At 44.6% G+C, this 22,443-nt stretch overlaps 2 pseudogenes across 2 annotated transcripts in view; both read right to left on the bottom strand.

The window, feature by feature from the left end:
* LOC311135696 (unconventional myosin-XVIIIa-like) overlaps window positions 1-22,443 on the bottom strand; it is a 112,643-nt pseudogene that overhangs the window by 72,575 nt on the left and 17,625 nt on the right. Inside the window, exons 2-6 of the transcript in view lie at window positions 6,022-6,087; window positions 5,004-5,091; window positions 4,675-4,781; window positions 4,340-4,516; window positions 86-296 (exon numbers count right to left, since the gene is read on the bottom strand). The product of the transcript in view is annotated as an unconventional myosin-XVIIIa-like (transcript). The remainder of the gene's footprint in view (window positions 1-85; window positions 297-4,339; window positions 4,517-4,674; window positions 4,782-5,003; window positions 5,092-6,021; window positions 6,088-22,443) is intronic.
* On the bottom strand, window positions 7,636-9,465 carry LOC311135764 (annotated as a pseudogene). The gene is made up of 3 exons: window positions 9,427-9,465; window positions 9,169-9,198; window positions 7,636-8,399 (listed from the first exon to the last, which is right to left on the bottom strand). The product of its transcript is annotated as an uncharacterized misc_RNA (transcript).

The raw sequence follows: 22,443 nt of genomic DNA, 5'->3' as shown, positions 1-22,443 counted from the left end.
AGCAGGCAAATAGTGGACTTGCAAATGAAAAATGTAAATAACTTGTTCCGTAACGTACTGCATATTCGTTCCCCTCAAAACCTACCAGAGAAGGTCTTGCCAGTGCTGCCAGCGATGGTGACCAGGTATTGGACCAGGTGTTGACAGTTGGTGGTCTTGCCGCTGCCGCTCTGCCCCAGTAGCACAATGGACTGGTCCTGACGCGTGGTCAACAGGTTCCTATAGGCTGACTGGGCCACGCCATAGATGTGAGGCGCTGTGTCCTCCCTCCTGCACCCCTTAAACATGTGCATCACCTGGAGAGAGAGAGAACTGAGTGTCATTCTCACCATATAAAGCCTCACCAATCAGCTTTAATATTGCAGATACATTGACAGAACCCACTCTAATTGTCTGCATCATTTCCAATCCTCCATATAGATAGATAAGCTAGATAAGATATATATATACACTGCTCAAAAAAATAAAGGGAACACTTAAACAACACATCCTAGATCTGAATGAATGAAATAATCTTATTAAATACTTTTTTCTTTACATAGTTGAATGTGCTGACAACAAAATCACACAAAAATTATTAATGGAAATCAAATTTATCAACCCATGGAGGTCTGGATTTGGAGTCACCCTCAAAATTAAAGTGGAAAACCACACTACAGGCTGATCCAACTTTGATGTAATGTCCTTAAAACAAGTCAAAATGAGGCTCAGTAGTGTGTGTGGCCTCCAAGTGCCTGTATGACCTCCCTACAACGCCTGGGCATGCTCCTGATGAGGTGGCGGATGGTCTCCTGAGGGATCTCCTCCCAGACCTGGACTAAAGCATCCGCCAACTCCTGGACAGTCTGTGGTGCAACGTGGCGTTGGTGGATGGAGCGAGACATGATGTCACAGATGTGCTCAATTGGATTCAGGTCTGGGGAACGGGCGGGCCAGTCCATTGCATCAATGCCTTCCTCTTGCAGGAACTGCTGACACACTCCAGCCACATGAGGTCTAGCATTGTCTTGCATTAGGAGGAACCCAGGGCCAACCGCACCAGCATATGGTCTCACAAGGGGTCTGAGGATCTCATCTCGGTACCTAATGGCAGTCAGGCTACCTCTGGCGAGCACATGGAGGGCTGTGCGGCCCCCCAAAGAAATGCCACCCCACACCATGACTGACCCACCGCCAAACCGGTCATGCTAGAGGATGTTGCAGGCAGCAGAACGTTCTCCACGGCGTCTCCAGACACTGTCACGTCTGTCACATGTGCTCAGTGTGAACCTGCTTTCATCTGTGAAGAGCACAGGGCGCCAGTGGTGAATTTGCCAATCTTGGTGTTCTCTGGCAAATGCCAAATGTCCTGCACGGTGTTGGGCTGTAAGCACAACCCCCACCTGTGGACGTCGGGCCCTCATACCACCCTCATGGAGTCTGTTTCTGACCGTTTGAGCAGACACATGCACATTTGTGGCCTGCTGGAGGTCATTTTGCAGGGCTCTGGCAGTGCTCCTCATGCTCCTCCTTGCACAAAGGCGGAGGTAGCGGTCCTGCTGCTGGGTTGTTGCCCTCCTACGGCCTCCTCCACGTCTCCTGATGTACTGGCCTGTCTCCTGGTAGCACCTCCATGCTCTGGACACTACACTGACAGACACAGCAAACCTTCTTGCCACAGCTCGCATTGATGTGCCATCCTGGACGAGCTGCACTACCTGAGCCACTTGTGTGGGTTGTAGACTCCGTCTCATGCTACCACTAGAGTGAAAGCACCGCCAGCATTCAAAAGTCACCAAAACATCAGCCAGGAAGCATAGGAACTGAGAAGTGGTCTGTGGTCACCACCTGCAGAACCACTTCTTTATTGGGGGTGTCTTGCTAATTGCCTATAATTTCCACCTGTTGTTTATTCCATTTGCACAACAGCATGTGACATTTATTGTCAATCAGTGTTGCTTCCTAAGTGGACAGTTTGATTTCACAGAAGTGTGATTGACTTGGAGTTACATTGTGTTGTTTAAGTGTTCCCTTTATTTTTTTGAGCAGTGTATATAATATATTTAAGCTGGGTAGGCACACTTTTTGGCTCAAGGGTTTTCAAGATTCAACGGAGGGCTGCACAGATTTTTCTATATTGTTTTTGGACTGATTTTTGTTTGTCAATCAATTTGCAGATCAGAAAAAGCACAGTCATTTTAAAATACACTGCTCAAAAAAATAAAGGGAACACTGGAATGGAATAGACAACAGGTGGAAATTATAGGCAATTAGCAAGACACCCCCAATAAAGGACTGGTTTTGCAGTGGTGACCACAGACCACTTCTCAGTTCCTATGCTTCCTGGCTGATGTTTTGGTCACTTTTGAATGCTGGCGGTGCTTTCACTCTAGTGGTAGCATGAGACGGAGTCTACAACCCACACAAATGGCTCAGGTAGTGCAGCTCATCCAGGATGGCACATCAATGCGAGCTGTGGCAAGAAGGTTTGCTGTGTCTGTCAGCGTAGTGTCCAGAGCATGGAGGCGCTACCAGGAGACAGGCCAGTACATCAGGAGACGTGGAGGAGGCCGTAGGAGGGCAACAACCCAGCAGCAGGACTGCTACCTCCGCCTTTGTGCAAGGAGGAGCAGGAGGAGCACTGCCAGGGCCCTGCAAAATGACCTCCAGCAGGCCACAAATGTGCATGTGTCTGCTCAAACGGTCAGAAACAGACTCCATGAGGGTGGTATGAGGGCCCGACGTCCACAGGTGGGGGTTGTGCTTACAGCCCAACACCGTGCAGGACGTTTGGCATTTGCCAGAGAACACCAAGATTAGCAAATTCGCCACTGGCGCCCTGTGCTCTTCACAGATGAAAGCAGGTTCACACTGAGCACATGTGACAGAGTCTGGAGACGCTGTGGAGAACGTTCTGCTGCCTGCAACATCCTCCAGCATGACCGGTTTGGCGGTGGGTCAGTCATGGTGTGGGGTGGCATTTCTTTGGGGGGCCGCACAGCCCTCCATGTGCTCGCCAGAGGTAGCCTGACTGCCATTAGGTACCGAGATGAGATCCTCAGACCCCTTGTGAGACCATATGCTGGTGCGGTTGGCCCTGGGTTCCTCCTAATGCAAGACAATGCTAGACCTCATGTGGCTGGAGTGTGTCAGCAGTTCCTGCAAGAGGAAGGCATTGATGCTATGGACTGGCGCGCCCGTTCCCCAGACCTGAATCCAATTGAGCACATCTGGGACATCATGTCTCGCTCCATCCACCAACGCCACGTTGCACCACAGACTGTCCAGGAGTTGGCGGATGCTTTAGTCCAGGTCTGGGAGGAGATCCCTCAGGAGACCATCCACCACCTCATCAGGAGCATGCCCAGGCGTTGTAGGGAGGTCATAGAGGCACGTGGAGGCCACACACACTACTGAGCCTCATTTTGACTTGTTTTAAGGACATTACATCAAAGTTGGATCAGCCTGTAGTGTGGTTTTCCACTTTAATTTTGAGGATGACTCCAAATCCAGACCTTCATGGGTTGATAAATTTGATTTCCATTGATAATTTTTGTGTGATTTGGTTGTCAGCACATTCAACTATGTAAAGAAAAAAGTATTTAATAAGATTATTTCATTCATTCAGATCTAGGATGTGTTATTTTAGTGTTCACTTTATTTTTTTGAGCAGTATATATATATATATTCCTTCTTTATCATTTTCCCCTAACCCTACCATCCCTCCCCAAATTGGAGTAAACTAATGGACAACAATACTTACAGCTTATACGTACTATATACATTTTACAGACACAGTATATTTTACATTAGTAATCTTTTATTCGTTTTTAGTCCCACCCTTCAGCCCGCCTCAACCCCTCCCATCTACAGTATCTCTGAAGACCATCCAGTTTTGATTTCTAATTGCCACATATTTTTCAACTGTGCTGTGATGTTTCACAAAAGTTCTGAACCTTTCAATTCTCCGAGTTTCTACAGTGTAAATTAAAGATGAACATTTTTACTAAGAGTATTATTATATTATTGATCGATTGACTACAGCTTTTCAAGTCACCCAGCAGTGCTATTTGCAGAGTTGGCTCCAGGTAAATGTTGCAATTATTCAGCAAATTCTGAACCTGCGACCAAAAACAAGCTACCTATGGGCAGTACCAAAACAAGTGATCTAATGATTCTGTCTCTTCGCAGCAAAATCTGCAGAGCTGGGATGGTTGTATCCCCCATATATATAACATTCTATTGGTTGCAAGAATGTTGTATAATAATTGAAATGGAAAAACTCTGGTGTACTTGCTACTCTCCTAGAAGATATCCCCTCCCCTATCCTGCTAACCCCAGGCTCCACCCAGAACAGTACCTTCTCAGAGTACATGGAGGGAGCGCTGATGGGGTTGATGACCACCATGTTGGGCCCAGCATGGGTGTGGATGAGGTTGCCCCCGTAGCGCTGGCGCAGGGAGTGCATCACACTGGACTCATTGAGGTACTGCAGCGAGGACAGGTCCTCCACACGGTCAAACGATGGAGGGTTTGCCTACACACATGGGTCAGAGTTCAAAGAGTTGATACACCACAGACTCTTCTCTTCAGATAATGACCCAATAAAAGTAAAAGGATCCAATAGGAGAACAATTCAATTAGGTGCACTACAGGGGCCAATCATCATGTACATTTTGATGAGTTTAGGTCTACCTTCTCCACATCATCCTCATCCACATCCAGCAACGAGCCGTCGCTCTCCAGTCTGATCTTGACTTTCCCCTCTGGCAGACTGCCTGGCTCCGTCTTCAACAGGGTCGCTGTGGTGACCAGTCAGAACAGTCAGTATCATTATGATCTACAGCCACTGATTATGTCACAGATCAAATGTTTGTCTAGGCTGCATGATGTGTTATATTGAACACATTTACAAAATCAATACAAATAAGGATTACTACTTCACTCAGATAAATCAACAGTTAATTGAATATGCTTAAATGTTGATCATATTGGGGTGAATGGCGGCGTTCATGTCTACTAACCCAAGGAGAATCCATCCTTGTGAACCAGCCATACTTTCTCGGTCCCGTACCAGGCCTTCTCAGCAGCTATCTGCTCCTCAGTCTTCACCTGTGAGAGAGCGGGCCCACAGACAGGGTTAGTACATTTCTAAAAGAGGAAAAGCTAGAAGGCAGGAGCAGAGGTGTATACCCAGAGAGATGAATGAGCTAGATGAATTAACACCAGTGAAGAGGTTGTCATCCTCAGTAACCGGACATCTTTGAACTGGAGGACAGGAACAGAACTGGGCTTTGCATTGCAGTGTCATCCTCTCCGTGAGGGAGGAGGAGTTTTGGGGTTTCAGCCCTTGTTCTTCCCCACGGAACACTTGACCCGACCACCCACTTCCCCTACCCTCTTACCTTGCAAACCCACACCTGGCCTCCAGAAAGCCCCTCATGGCCTACTAGGCAGGCCCCTGGTCCCTACTCTGTGTGTTACCCATCAGATCACTCCCTGCAACCAAACTACTGAGAATCCACTCTCACTGAAAGGATAGGGAGTCATGAATAAAGCATGCTACATAACCTAACACCATTACACAGCACAAGTTACACAGCACAACACATGACTGGACTGGCTGCACATCAGTACCACAGCACTTCACCACAAATATTCATGAAGAATGTGATAGAGATATAATACGAACAAACTAAACACACATCATATGACAATTAATCTGTGGACACATCATGCAATTTGAGTTTCTCAGGATCTGAAAATCATACTGAAAAGCAAGCCACATCACTAGACAAGAATACACTCTCACTGTAAACCTACTAGACAGGGTAGAATACTGAGGAACTCACTTCACCATCATCAGATAAAAAAGGGCTTAATAAGTCATGTATTTCAAGAGTTTCTCAATATTCTAATGGTTCATCACAGATACAAAATCCCAGCTGAGGATGTAGGCTCTGTGATTCACACACAACACATCCAGGGCAGAACTGAAGGAGATGCATGGGGTATTGCAGTCAGGCATAGCAGTGGGCAGACCTTGGGTTGAGAAGCGGCCATGTGGGCCACCTGCAGGAGGGACACGGGGTCCTGATCCACCAATGTCTGGAGGAGGGCAGGAAGAGGGGGTCAATCCAGAGGTCAGAGATCAACTTTGAGGACCATACTGCATGTTCAAACACTTGCCAACAGCCAAGTAACAAGTATCTTTTGTGAATTTGGGTGGAAGGTAGGATAACACATGCAGATGAAGAAAATAACTGACACCCACACATTGGCTGTGAAAAACAACAAAAGAAAGCACATGTTAATCCTTCTAGCTTTACCAGTCTATGTAACTATGTCCTGCAGAGGCCGTCTCTGTGGGAGAGGTTAGGTCATATTACTGGGACTTCCAGCAGTGCTTCACGGACAGAGGGAAAGAATTCAGTCCACAACAACATGGTGAGGGAATGAGTATGGGGTGCAGACAGAATCCCTGGTGGGTGAGACAGGGGTAGGGGACGGCGAGGTCAGTTAAAAGAGAGCACGAAACATGAGCACACACTCCGGCCAGGCCTTGTGTGAGGGCAGTGGGTGGGTGGCCATCCTAGGAAGAGGTGACAGGGGACGGACAGTACCTGAGAAGCCGCCACCGGATACGCACACAGCAACGAGGACAGCAGCAAGCAGAGATGCAACACAGATACACAAAGGGAGAGACAGAGAAGAAGAGATGAGACCGCAGAAGGAGGACTGAGGAGATATTTAAAAAACAGATCACAGAGTGTTTTTAGAGTGGATGTGACAGCTGGGATCTGGAATCAACAGGTTCAGTCGCAATCCAGCATTAAAAGAACACAATATCCTCCCCAAGTGGATAAAAACAGACTTCAACCTCAGGGGAAATGAACACCCATTTGTCAGAAAGTGAATGACAAAAGGACAGAATACATCAATGTAAGAACATAGACATTCCTGTGGATCGGGCAAATGAGGACCCACACAGGACCCTTATTCATATGAGCCCTTATCCATAGGACTAAGGAGAGCTCCTAAGCCATGATAGGAGGCCATATGACAGACTGACGTAGGCTATAAGCTCTAAGCTGAAAAGACATAACACTGATGCTGCTAGTCAGGGTTCCAATTACAACACCACAGGGCACCTCCATAATTCAAACCCTGCTGCTAGTGATCAACACCAGTTTGGGGCCACATGAGACAGTGCACCTGTCCCCATGCTGAAGCACAGAAGGGTGGCACGGACCCATGGCAAGGTAAGACTGGGTAATAGCACAGCAGAGCAGGCAGACATACAGGCTGAAAGAGAGAGGTGAAGTTACAGTAGAGCTAGCTCCGGTAAGGATCTTCCTCAGACGCCTGTGGTTCTCCTCTGTAGGGACCAGCTCCGGAACCTACAGTAGGTTACATCACCAACCCAGGTGAGTCCCCACCCAGACACACCAGAGTCTATTGATGCCATGGTTCTTCTAAAGGTTTGTTATGCACATCCTTTGGCCTAGCCCAGGTAACTTACTGTACGATGACTGTGAAAAGTATAATCAATAGGCATAATTCTTAATTGTGTTAATTTCACACACAGAACAGGTTAATAAGTGTTCAGTGCACATATCACAACCGCATGATCCATTGACTAATGTAATACTCTCTCTAGGCAGGCATTTGAAGGCAGGCACTCTGTACCTCTGGTTTCTTTACAGCCGATGAGCGAGGGGCAGGGACGAACCCTGGAAGAGGGGCCGGGCAAGAAGATTTTGTTTTGGGGCAAAAAGGGCCTGGAGGAGGGGCAAAAAGGTTGTTTTTTGGGACAGGGAAGAAACCTGGAGGGGGGCGAGGGAGTTGGCTTTGGGTGTGAACCCTATTGGATGTATGAGGGGGTTGAATTTGGGGGGAGCTGGGGTGGGAGGAACAGGGGTAGGAGGTGCAGGGGTAGGAGGAGTAGGAGTGGACATGGAGGTGGAGTGGCCTCCTCTGCTTTTTCCTCTGGAGGCTCCTGGCTCTCTACTTCCTTCTCCTCCTCTTTGTCCTCCTTGCGGTCCTGGGTGCGGGTGCTCCTTGGTCCTCCCTCGGCCCATCAGGCTGGCCAGGCCCATGGAGATGTTATCCTTCTCGCCGGAGAGGGGCGCAGTCTTGAGTAAAGACGTGGCAATAGGGGAAGCTTTAGCTGGCTCTGTGCTGGGGGCTTGAGGGTGCTCCTCCACCCCAGGCATTACCCTGCTCACCACCCTCCTAACAACCCTAACCACCTTCTTCCGGGTGGAACCCTGGTCCTCTGTGCTGTCCTGCTTGGAGGTGTTGGTGGCTGGTGGGTCAAGGCCTCCCATTGCACTGTCACTCCTGGTTGTGTCGCTGGTTGATGATGTCTCCAACTGTGGGTCACCACTTGCTTCTGTTTCAGCTTCCTCACCGTCAGACTGAACACACATATAGTAAAGAGGAGCCAATAGCAGAGATACTGTGTATCAGACCCAAACCTTTAGAGATGCTGTTCATAAAAGCATAATCAATTGTTCACTGGCCAAAGCCCATGTTATTTGTAGAGTGGCTGTGGCCATACTGTAGTTCTATTTACCAAGCAGCTGTCTACTCTACAGGAAGGACAGCTGTGTCAAACATCCAAACAGCAGACATGAACTGTATATCCCTTTAGTTTAGAACACTAGTATTTCACACTGTACTTTCCTACTTTTAAATCTTGAAAATATGTAAAAATGTGGCTACACAGAGATTAGCTATAATAATACCTCAAATCATAATGACTGGAAGAATTCCTTTCTCACAGATTGTCAACATCAGATTAAGTGTGGTTAACGTTGGCTTATACAGGTCCAACATTACAAAGACCTCTCTCAGATGGAATATGTGGATGAATGGCTCAGTGTTTGCCCAGTATTATTCTTCCTATAGTGTTTACTCTGTGACTACATCAAGGCCTGCAGATGACATCTCTACTGGTAATATGGTGTTCTATTGTATACCCAACTAAAGGCTTAGGAGATGCCTGTCTTCTGTGCTTCATCTCTGAAAAACACCCTGAGTCAATGACACGGGTGAGGAGAGTGCCACTTCTCTGAGAGAAGAAAAATCTGTGACCTCTAACAACCTAGAAGTAGGTCCCTTGAAGCGTTGACATTAAATGCAAAGATGATATTATCCAAAAGCACACAGCGACGTTACACTTACATCAGAGGCTGGCTTGGTTTCAACTTCAACCTACAAGAGAGGCGGATCAACCCCAGAAATGAAGCTTAGTCTACATGCAAGAACACCATGCATATCTCTATCACTAACATCCTTCCTCTGTCTAGAGACAAAATAATATCTCTTCAGCCTAAAGCTCAGCAGACAACAGCATTAGCAAATTATTAGAAAAACTGTCAACAATGTGCAGGAATCTACTGAAGGCATCGGTGCACACACAAAAGGTAAAACAAGACTTCCCTTTTGCCGAAAGAATGAAAAGCGCAAACTGTAAGTCATGGGCTGAGCTGGGAGAGTGGAGGTGACAGGAATGAGGGAGGAAAAGAGAGGGTGGGAGAGGGAGAGATAGACAGAAAGTGAGAAAGTGATAGAAAGTAGGAGAGGATATGAGGAAGGACTGATGACAGTGAGTGAGTGCTTAGGGATGGATGGTAGGGTAAGGGGACGAAGACTGGTGTCTTCACACTAGCTACTACCAACAGGGCAGTAGGAACATGCAGGCTGAGGCAGCACTGAGGACAGAAGACATAAGGAACAGGATGGAATGGATACATATGGTACAGGGAGACAAGGATACTTCAGGGAGACAGGACATCAGTTTACATTCACACTATGGAAATAGATCAACCTTTTGCAAATATTATTTTTCCTTCTAAAAAATAAAATTACAATAAATAGAATGACAGCTATAGTTATCATCATATGTTCAGACATTCTCCTCTGCTCTTATTTGACTACAGTACTATGCCCAGTGGTGATTTTAGCATTTCAATCTTGGTGGGGCAAACTCCCCTAAACATTTTTGGATGCCAGAAAAGCCCCTACACAACACTAAACAATACATTAATTGCACTATAACGGTGACAAACAGTGCCCACAAACTGTTAGGGCCTACAAAAAGCTGTCCCAATAGCAGAGTCCCAACAGCAGTCCCAACACCTTACCACTGCTACACCTGGCTATCAGCAGAGCCTTGTCTGGCAGCGAAACAGTTCATTCAGCCTCATTTACTGCCTTAAAAAAATGTTTACATTGCTGAGATGGCTGACTTGCTTAAACAAATGTGGTTTCTACTGACAATTGAGATGTACAAACTATGGCATAAGGGGACGACGAGCGGATAAGAGGCAATCAGTAATTTTGATTAAGACATTAATAAGCGAGATATATTGACTACGTCCGTCATAAGTATTTGTTCAGCACTTTTGAAATGTACAGCGACAGAATTCAGAACATGGGCCGTTCTTACAGTGTTCTCCCTGTACACCAAGTCAGGATAAATATATAAGCAGACAATGAAAGCTCTTACAATATTCAATGACATTTCTCTAAAAACAGACTATAGGCTAATGTGCACCACCAAGTCAGAACAGTAGGCGAAATTAAGAGGGGAAAAGAGAGGAAATAATTAGGGTGAGGCACATGGCCTATTAACAGCTTACTACACAACATACACTTAGTATTACTTTCTTAGCTACAGTATACATATCTCCCTGGCATATTACATTTACGCAGCAGCATACAATACATTTTTGGACTTACCTTGTAAGTATATATTTTATATTTGAGATTCTTCAAAGTAGCCACCCTTTGCCTTGATGACAGCTTTGCACACTCTTGGAATTCTCTCAACCAGCTTCATGAGGTAGTCACCTGGAATGCATTTCAATTAACAGGTGTGCCTTCTTAAAAGTTAATTTGTGGAATTTATTTCCTTCTTAATGGGTTTGAGCCAATCAGTTGTGTTGTGACAAGGTAGGGGTGGAATACAGAAGATAACCCTATTTGGTAAAAGACCAAGTCCATATTATAGCAAGAACAGCTCAAATAAGCAAAAAGAAATGACAGACCATCATTACTTTAAGACATCAAGGTCAGTCAATACGGAACATTTCAAGAACTTTGAAAGTTTCTTCAAGTGCAGTCGCAAAAACCATCAAAAGTTATGAAACTGGCTCTCATGAGGACCGCCACAGGAAAGGAAGACCCAGAGTTACCTCTGTTGCGGAGGATAAGTTCATTAGAGTTACCAGACTCTGAAATTGCAGCCCAAATAAATGCTTCACAGAGTTCAAGTATTGGTATTTGGTATTTTATTAGGATCCCATTAGCAGTTGCAAATGACCCCTCTTCCTGGGGTCCACACAAAACATGCCATAATACAGAACATTAATAGACAAGAACAGCTCAAGGACAGAACTACATACATTTGTTTAAAGGCACACGTAGCCTACATATCAACACATACACACAAACTATCTAGGTCAAATAAGGGAGAGGCGTTGTGCCGTGAGGTGTTGCTTTATCTGTTTTTTGAAACCAGGTTTGCTGTTTATTGGAGCAATAGGACATGGAACGGAGTTCCATGCAATAATGGCTAAATATAATACTGTACGCTTTCTTGAATTTTTCTGGATTTGGGGACTGTGAAAAGACCCCTGGTGGCATGTCTGGTGGGGTAAGTGTGTAAGTGTCAGCTGTGTGTAAGTTGACTATACAAACAATTTGGGATTTTCAACACATTAATGTTTCTCATAAAAATAAGAAGTGATGCAGTCAGTCTCTCCTCAACTCTTAGCCAAGAGAGACTGGCATGCATAGTATTTATATCAGCCCTCTGATTACAATGAAGAGCAAGACGTGCCGCTCTGTTTTGGGCCAGCTGCAGCTTAACTAGGTCTTTCCTTGCAGCACTGGAATACACGACTGGACAATAATCAAGATTAGACAAAACTAGAGCATGCAGAACTTGCTTTTTGGAGTGTGGTGTCAAAAAAGCAGAGCATCTCTTTATTACAGACAGACCTCTCCCCATCTTTACAACCAGTGAATCTATATGTTTTGACCAAGTTTACAATCTAAGGTAACACCAAGTAATTTAGTCTCCTCAACTTGTTCAACAGCCACACCATTCATTACCAGATTCAGCTGAGGTCTAGAACTTAGGGAATGATTTGTACAAAATACAATGCTCTTAGTTTTAGAGATGTTCGGGACCAGTTTATTAGTGGCCACCCATTCCAAAAACAGACTGCAACTCTTTGTTAAGGGTTTCAGTGATTTCATTAGCTGTGGTTGCTGATGCGTATATGGTTGAATCATCAGCATACATGGACACACATGCTTTGTTTAATGCCAGTGGCAGGTCATTTGTAGAAATAGAAAAGTGGGCCTAGAGAGCTGCCCTGTGGTACACCACACTTTACATGTTTGACAGAGAAGCTTCCATTAAAGAAAACCCTTTGAGTTATATTAGATAGATAGCTCTGAATCAACAATATGGCAGAGGTTGAAAAGCCATAACACATACGTTTTTTCAACAACAGGCTATAGTCAATAATATCAAAGGCGGCACTCAAATCTAACAATACAGCTCCCACAATCTTCTTATTATCAATTTCTTTCAACCAATCATCAGTCATCTGTGTCAGTGCAATACATGCGGAAAGTCTGTTGTACATTTTCTTTAGCAGAGAAATAGCATTGTATTTGGTCCCCCCCAAAAAAAATCCAACAGTTTGCTAAGAGCTGGCTGCAAGCTTATAGGTCTGCTGTTAGAACCAGTAAAGGCCATTTTACCATTCTTGGGTAGCAGAATTACTTTGGCTTCCCTCCAGGCCTGAGGACAAAGACTTTCCTCTAGGCTCAGATTAAAGATATGACAGATAGGAACAGCTATAGAGTCAGCTACCATCCTCAGTAGCTTTCCATCTAAGTTGTCAATGCCAGGAGGTTTGTCATTATTGATCGATAACAATAATTTTTCCACCTCTCCCACACTAACTTCACAATGCTTTTCTTTCATTATTAGTTTTTTTATGCATGAATACGATGGCTCACTGTTCATTGTTGGCATTTCCCGCCTAAGTTTGCCCACTTTGCCAATGAAGTAATCAATAAAATAATTGGCATCAAATGGTTTTGTGATGAATAAGCCATCTGATTCCATCATTCTTTATATCATTGATCTTGCCTTCATAATACAGTTTCGTCCTCTTTTTGTTGAGTTTAGTCACATAATTTCTCAATTTGCAGTAAGTCAACCAGTCAGATGTACAGTCAGACATATTAGCCACATCTCTTTCAACCATACAGTGTTTTAATTCCTCAATCAATGGAACCTTAACAGTTCTAAACAGTCAGTTTCCTAACAGGTGCATGTTTATCAATAATTGGAAGAAGCAATTTCATAAATGTATCAAGTGCAGCGTCTGGATGCTCCTTATTAATCACATCAAACCAACAAATATTTTTTACATCATCCACATATGAGTCACAGCAAAATCTTTTGTATGATCTCTTATATACTATTTTAGGCCCAGCTGTTGGAACTTTGGCTTTCCTGGATATAACCACTATATTGAGATCACTGCATCCAATGGGTACGGATACAGCTTCAGAACAAAGTTCTACAGTATTAGTACAAATGTGACCGATACATGTGGATGATCTTCTTCCTGTACTTTGTGCATGACAAGTAATTTTTCCAACAATTGTTTACAGACAGATTATTTCACTAAGTTGACTGTGCCTTTAAACAGCTTGGGAAATTCCAGAAAATGATGTCATGGCTTTAGAAGCTTCTGATAGGCTAATTGACATAATTTGAGTCAATTGGAGGTGTACATGTGGATGTATTTCAAGACCTACCTTCAAACCCAGTGCCTCTTTGCTTGACATCATGGGAAAATAAAATCAGCCAAAACCTCAGAAAAAAAATTGTAGACCTCCACAAGTCTGGTTCATCCTTGAGAGCAATTGCCAAACGCCTGAAGGTACCACGTTCATCTGTACAAACAATAATACGCAAGTATAAACACCATGGGACCACGCAGCCGTCATACCACTCAGGAAGGAAACGCGTTCTTTCTCCTAGAAATTCACGTACTTTGCTGTTGTTCTGGGATTGATTTGCACTTTTCGCATCAAAGGACCTTGTAAAGATGCTGGAGGAAACAGGTACAAAAGTATCTATATCCACAGTAAAATGAGTCCTATATCGACATAACCTGAAAGGCCGCTCAGCAAGGAAGAAGCCACTGCTTCTTTGGAGAAATGTCCTCTGGTCTGATGAAACAAAAATAGAACGGTTTGGCCATAATTACCATTGTTATGTTTGGAGGAAAAAGGGGACGTCTTGCAAGCCAAAGAACATCATCCCAACCGTGAAGCACCGGGGTGGCAGCATCATGCTGTGGGGGTGCTTTGCTGCAGGAGGGACTGGTGCACTTCACAAAATAGATGGCATCATGAGGAAGGAAAAATATGTGGATATATTGAAGCAACATCTCAAGACATCAGTCAGGAAGTTAAAGCTTGGTCGCAAATTGGTCTTCCAAATGGACAATGACCCCAAGCATACTTCCAAAGTTGTGGCAAAATGGCTTAAGGACAAAAAAGTTGAGTTATTGGAGTGGCCATCACAAAGCCCTGACCTCAATCCTATAGAAAATGTGTGGGCAGAACTGAAAAAGCATGTGCGAGCAAGGAGGCCTACAAACCTGACTCAGTTACACAAGCTCTGTCAGGAGGAATGGGCCAAAATTCACCCAACTTATTGTGGGAAGCTTGTGGAAGGCTACCCGAAATGTTTGACCCAAGTTAATTAGAATTTGGTAGCATTGCCTTTAAATTGTTTGAGTGCATGTAAACTTCTGACCCACTGGGAATGTGATGAAATAAATACAAGATGAAATAAATCACTCTACTATTATTCTGACATTTCACATTCCTAAAATAAAGTGGTGATCCGAACTGACCTAAGACAGGGAATTTTTACTAGGATTAAATGTCAGGAATTGTGAAAAACTGAGTTTAAATGTATTTGGCTAAGGTGTATGTAAACTTCTGACTTCAACTGTGTATTCATATGGGCTATTTTCAGCCCTTTCCTGGAAGCTCATCAGAGATAGACATAATACTGAAAAGAGCAAACACAGCAAGAGAAAAAATATATACATTCAGCAGTCCATTAATCAATTGGTGTGTGTGTGTGTGTGTGTGTGTGCGTGCTGTGGGGTTGAAGCCATAGTAAGACACCTTTAACATCAACTGTTCAGAGGAGACTGCGTGAATCAGGCCTTCATAGTTGAATTGCTGCAAAGAAACCACTACTAAAACGACACCAATAAGAAGAAGAGACTTGCTTGGGCCAAGAAACACGAGCAATGGACAATAGACCAGTGGAAATCTGTCCTTTGGTCTGATGAGTACAAATTTGACATTTTTGGTTCCAACCGCCGTGTCTTTGTGGGACGCAGAGTAGGTGAACGGATGAACTCCGCATGTGTGGTTCCCACTGTGAAGCATGGAGGAGAAGGTGTGATGGTGCTTTGCTGGTGACACTGTCTGTGATTTATTTAGAATTCAAGGCACACTTAACCAGCATGGCTACCACAGCATTCTGCAGCGATACGCCATCCCATCTGGTTTGGGCTTAGTGGGACTATCATTTGTTTTTCAACAGGACAATGACCAAACACACCTCCAAGCTGTGTAAGGGCTATTTGACCAAGAAGGAGAGTGATGGAGTGCTGCATCAGATGACCTGGCCTCCACAATCCCCTGACCTCAACCCAATTGAGATGGTTTGGGATGAGTTGGACCGCAGAGTGAAGGAAAAGCAGCCAACAAGTGCTCAGCATGTGGGAACTCATTCAAGACTGTTGGAAAAGCATTCCAGGTGAAGCTGGTTGAGAGAATGCCAAGAGAGTGCAAAGCTGTCATCAAGGCAAAGGGTGGCTACTTTGAAGAATCTAAATATAAAATCTATTTTGATTTGTTTAACTCTTTTTTGGTTACTACATTATTCCATATGTGTTATTTCATAGTGTTGATGTCACCACTATTATTATACAATGTAGAAAATAGTAAAAATAAAGAAAAACCCTTGTTCTAAAACTTTTAGTAGTGTGTGTGTATATATATATATATATATATATATATATATTTTAGTAGTGTGTATATATATATATATATATATATATATATATATATATATATATATATATATATATATATATATATATATATATATATATATATATATATATATATATATATATATATATACACATATACAGTGCCCTCCACAATTATTGGCACCCCTGTTTAAGATGTGGTCGAGGACTTCCAAAAATTCTCCTTTTTTTTTAAACAACATAGAACCCAAATGCAAAAAAAGAGAAAAATCCAACCTTTTATTTAAGTACATTACTTTGGTGTAAAAAAATAAAAATCACACATTTAGAAAAAAAAAAAACTTGAAATCATGTGTCCCACAATTATTGGCACCCCTGATGTTAATACTTTGTACAACCCCCTTTTGCCAACAAGACAGCACTTAATCTCCTCCTATAACATTTCACAAGATTGGAGAACACAGAGAGAGGGATCTTTGACCATTCTTCTTTGCACAATCTTTCTAGATCATCCAGTGTCCTGGGTCCTCTCTTATGCACTCTCCTCTTTAGCTCGCCCCACAGGTTTTCGATTGGGTTGAGGTCTGGGGACTGAGATGGCCATGGGAGGACCTTGAGTTTGTGACTGCTGAACCATTTTTGTGTAGATTTTGCCACATGTTTTGGATCATTATCCTGCTGAAAGACCCAATGACGACCCATCTTCAGCTTTCTGGCAGAGGCCATCAAGTTTTTATTTAAAATGTCCTGGTAGTTCAAAGCGTTCATAATGCCATGCACCCTAACAAGGTTACCAGGGCCTTTGGAAGAGAAACAGGCCCACAGCATCACAGATCCTCCACCATACTTCACGGTGGGCATGAGGTGCTTTTCGGCATACTCATCTTTTGTTTTACGCCAGACCCACTTAGAGTGTTTGTTGCCAAAAAGCTAAATCTTAGTCTCATCTGACCAAAGCACACGATCCCAGTTGAAGTCCCAGTGCCGCTTAGCAAACTCCAGACGTTTACGTTTGTGAGTGTTAGTGAGAAAAGGCTTTTTCCTTGCATGCCTCCCAAACAGCTTGTTGGCATGTAGAGAGCGTCTGATGGTTGTTTTGGAGACTTTGTGACCCCAAGATGCCACTCTTTGATGCAATTCTGTGACAGTGAGCTTAGGACTTTTTTTTACTTCTCTTACCATCCTCCTCACTGTGCGTTGTGGCAAGATAAACTTGGGACCTCTTCCAGCCTTGTTTGTCACTGTTCCAGTTGTTTTAAACTTCTTAATGATTCCTCTGACTGTAGATACGGGCAAGTTAAGGCGAGTGGCTATTTTCTTGTAGCCATTGCCTGACTTATGAAGGTCGACACAAATCTGCCTTACTTGAATGGTGTGTTCTATTGTCTTTGCCATGTTGACAAATGGGTAAGAGAATTAGGCCTCTGTGTCACGTCATATTTATACCCCAGGGAAACAGGAAGTCATGAATTACTAATTAAAAGTTCCTAGATACCCTGACCAACTTTAGCAACTACAGAAAAATATATTTTTTTAAAAATCAATTAAAATTTTCAGCGGAATTGTTAGGGGTGCCAATAATGGTGGGACACATGATTTTTTTTTCTAAATGTGTGATTTTTTTTTTTACCACCAAAGTAATGTACTTAAATAAAAGGTTGGATTTTTCTCTTTTTTTGCATTTGGGTTCTATGTTGTTTAAAAAGTCCTCGACCACATCTTAAACAGGGGTGCCAATAATAGTGGAGGGCACTGTATATGTGTGTGTATATATATATATATATATATATATATATATATATATATATATATATATAAAAAATATAAAAATAAAACACACACACACACACACACACACACACACACACAACTGACATTTCAGACTCAATTCCTTTTGTTCTATGTTAGGAGAGTTCAGAGCTAAAATGTCAGTGAATGGTTACCACTGGAGAATACCCTCGCTCACCAACAGACCTCAGATTTCTGTGTTAGTTGTAACGTTCCCTAAAGTAAAGAACATAGGATTTGCAAGCATTAAAAAGCTCAGTTCCATAAAGGAGAAAAAAGGCTACAGGCCAAAATAAAACCAAGCAAACAGTCATACAAACACAAAGAACATATGGATTAGTCTCATGTTGATGAGGCACTAAACAGATCTGTGGACCTGGCTATCCATGCTACCAGGTCAACCTCGACGGGCCTTCATTAGAGCATAATCAAATCTCCAATATTGTTTCATTCAAATTTGCCAATCAGCCAAGAACAATGTCAACAGCCCAAAACCAGCTCAAAACTATGGTGCATGACAACCACAGAGTGTGCAGTACAGAAAGTGGGCACACTGGGCATTCGTTATACTAGTTAAGCAGCAGAGCTGAAATGAGTGGTGCAGCAAGGAGTTTCACCATCCTGCCCTAGCTTTCATCAGACAGCGTCCACTCCTATTAATAATAGTTACAAGCAGCAGAGGAGGCCCTTCTGAGACGCAACTAGAGCCCTATTGGTCATGGTACACCAGACACACACACACTCCAAGCGGAACACACTACCAGGCCCACAGAGTCTGGGACACTCTTCCGTTAACTTGTGTGGTCTGGAGGCCCGATCAGTGATGTCTCCCTCACCAGATCAGGGCAGGGTTGGACGTGGGTTTGAGGAGAACATGGTAGCTAGTCCAGGTAGAGTAGGAGGTTAAGTAGAACCACACTGCCTGGAGATGTCACAGCCAGCACTGCAGGCAGGGCTGGGTTAGGGCTCTGTCTGGAACGCTGGGGAGGGAGACAGACGGAAAGGGGACAGCTTCTGGGATACAGAGGGGGCTATAAATAGCAGCACACAACAAGCACCATGATACTACCATGCCAATTACCATGGGCAAGTCCAGTGTTTCCACTATATTCATTTAGCAACAACGGGCCGCCGTTGCTAAATCTTTGCCGCCACTCCAAAAAAATATGATTTTAGAAAGTAATTTTCAGGATGGTAAAACGTTTTCAGTGTAAACTTAAAAGACTTAAACCAGAAAAAGTATGTAGAAAATATTATGAATGCATATCTCCATTAAGATCATCTTTCAGAACTAACAACCACCAAAATAAAAACTAGTTTTCCTAAAATGTAATGGCATGGGTCCCCCATTGATTTTGTTATGTTTCAGTCACTCCGATAGCATAAGAACATGGCATAAGTCACTGCAAAATGTTTAGAATTGCAGGAAATTTGCTTCAAAACTGCACAATTTGGTCTCTGTGGCCAAGAGGGCCTTTAAAATGTTAGGCCATAGACCGCGCCATTGGTTGCGTCCATTACTATGCCGCCGCCCCCCCCCCCCAACGCTAACTATACCATCACTGCTGAAAGAAATCCTAGGGGAAACGCTGAAGTCAAATCTCTTGGTCCTTTAGGGCCATGCACAGAAGAAGTAGGATAAAGACTGAGAACTACATTCATGAGGTGTCAAAACAACACAGGACCACAGCATTAAGGCTATTAACACTGCTGGTCCTGCTCACACTGCCCTACCCTATGCTTTGACTTCTTTCTCCCCTCTCTCTCCAGATAAAATCCTGCGACTTGTGACTGCAGGCCGCCCAACAACCTGCCCGCTTGACCCCATCCCCTCCTCCCTTCTCCAGACCATCTCCGGTGACCTTCTCCCCTACCTCACCTCGCTGATCAACTCATCCTTGACCGCTGGCCATGTCCCTTCCGTCTTCAAGAGAGCGAGAGTTGCTCCCCTCCTCAAAAAACCAACACTCGACCCCACTGATGTCAACAACTACAGACCAGTATCCCTTCTTTCTTTTCTTTCCAAAACTATTGAGCGTGCCGTCTTTAGCCAACTCTCTTGCTATCTCTCTCAGAATGACCTTCTTGATCCAAACCAATCAGGTTTCAGGACTGGTCATTCAACTGAGACTGCTCTTCTCTGTGTCACGGAGACTCTCCGCACTGCTAAAGCTAACTCTCTCTCCTCTGCTCTTGTCCTTCTAGACCTGTCTGCTGCCTTTGATACTGTGAACCATCAGATCCTCCTCTCCACCCTCTCCGAGATGGGCATCTCCGGCGCGGCTCACTCCTGGATTGCGTCCTACCTGACCGGTCGCTCCTACCAAGTGGCGTGGCGGGAAGCTGTCTCCGCACCACGTGCTCTCACCACTGGTGTCCCCCAGGGATCGGTTCTGGGCCCTCTCCTTTTCTCCCTATACACCAAGTCACTTGGCTCTGTCATATCCTCACATGGTCTCTCCTATCATTGCTACGCTGACGATACACAACTAATCTTCTCCTTTCCCCCTTCTGATAACCAGGTGGCGAATCGCATCTCTGCATGTCTGGCAGACATATCAGTATGGATGACGGATCACCACCTCAAGCTGAACCCTGGCAAGACGGAGCTGCTCTTCCTCCCGGGGAAGGACTGCCCGTTCCATGATCTCGCCATCACGGTTGACAACTCCGCTGTGTCCTCCTCCCAGAGTGCGAAGAGCCTAGGCGTGACCCTGGACAACACCCTGTCGTTCTCCGCCAACATCAAGGCGGTGACCCGCTCCTGCAGGTTCATGCTCTACAACATTCGGAGAGTGCGACCCTGCCTTACACAGGAAGCGGCGCAGGTCCTGGTCCAGGCACTTGTCATCTCCCGTCTGGACTACTGCAACTCGCTGTTGGCTGGGCTCCCTGCCTGTGCCATTAAACCCCTACAACTCATCCAGAATGCCGCAGCCCGTCTGGTGTTCAACCTTCCCAAGTTCTCTCACGTCACCCCCCTCCTCCGCACACTCCACTGGCTTCCAGTTGAAGCTCGCATCCGCTACAAGACCATGGTGCTTGCCTATGGAGCAGTGAGGGGAACGGCACCTCTGTACCTTCAGGCTCTGATCAGTCCCTACACCCAAACGAGGACATTGCGTTCATCCACCTCTGGCCTGCTGGCTCCCCTTCCTCTGCGGAAGCACAGCTCCCGCTCAGCCCAGTCAAAACTGTTCGCTGCTCTGGCACCCCAATGGTGGAACAAGCTCCCTCACGACGCCAGGACAGCGGAGTCACTCACCACCTTCCGGAGACATTTGAAACCCCACCTCTTTAAGGAATACCTGGGATAGGATAAAGTATTCCTTCTAACCCCCCCCCCCCCCAAATTGTAAAGTGGTTATCCCACTGGCTATAGGGTGAACGCACCAATTTGTGAGTCGCTCTGGCTAAGAGCGTCTGCTAAATGACGTTAATGTGCCCTTGAGCAAGGCACTTAACCCTAATTGCTCCTGTAAGTCGCTCTGGTTAAGAGCGTCTGCTAAATGACTAAAATGTAAATGTAATAAACACAACTGCAAGCATCAGTCATGCCAATGACTGAGCCAATGAAGAGCTCATCTTGATTTAGAATCATAAATTTGGACAAATTATGTATTCAGCATATAAAGGCATCAGAAAAGCCTTGATCAGTAGAGTTCACAGACCACCACTAGAGGGACATCGTACTTTACTTTTCATTCACTGAGTTTCACTTTGCTTCTAAAACCACAAGAGGGAGCTATAAGCACCAAAACATTTAGGTCCGCTTCTTAAATTCTAGGAAGGTATCAGTTAATCTACTGTCCCATATTGATAACAGTACGAATTTAGCCTGTGGCTGGGAAAAAAATATTACTGCAGAATAAAATGCCCTGTGAGAAAACCGGTGACACATAACACGTGGTCTACGCCTGGCCTGGAAGGAGAGTAGAGCGTTCAGCTTCTGATTGGGTGTGGTGGGCAGGGGGAGTGGCTGCAGGAGGACAACATGGAACTGCAGGCAGTGCAGACGTGCTAGATCAAGCTGGTGGAATCCAATCTGTCTGCTGTAACACAGCCTAGCCTGCTGATCCTTCCCCACAGTGTGTGTGTGTGTGTGTGTGTGTGTGTGTGTGTCTGAGCAAGAGCGTGACAGCGTGTGGCTGACGGTCTATACATGTTGAAACTGAAGCAGGACCCATGGGATTTATGAGATGAGATTCTGTCATGACAATGACCCAGACTATACAGTCACAGTAAATACAGACCTGATTACAACACTCATAGAAAGCAGGCCAAGAGTTAACATTATGCAGATGGGGAGTAGCCTACAAACAACCTGATCCCGCTCTGTTAGAAAGAGGTGTGAACACACGCAAGGCTGACAAATGACTTACGAGGAAGTGATTATCAAGCTCATTTAACGAGATGTAAATCAGCCTTTACTACAGGACCGTTAGATTATAACATGGCAAAGTGTTCTTGTATTCAGCTGGAGACAATAGTCATTTACCAGGAGGTGAAAAGACACTTCAACACGTTAAAACTGCCTCATCATCATTCG

Source organism: Coregonus lavaretus, assembly GCF_964263955.1.
Source record: "Coregonus lavaretus genome assembly, chromosome: 10".
NCBI lineage: Eukaryota > Metazoa > Chordata > Actinopteri > Salmoniformes > Salmonidae > Coregonus > Coregonus lavaretus.
This window is presented reverse-complemented; position numbering and strand designations above follow the sequence as displayed.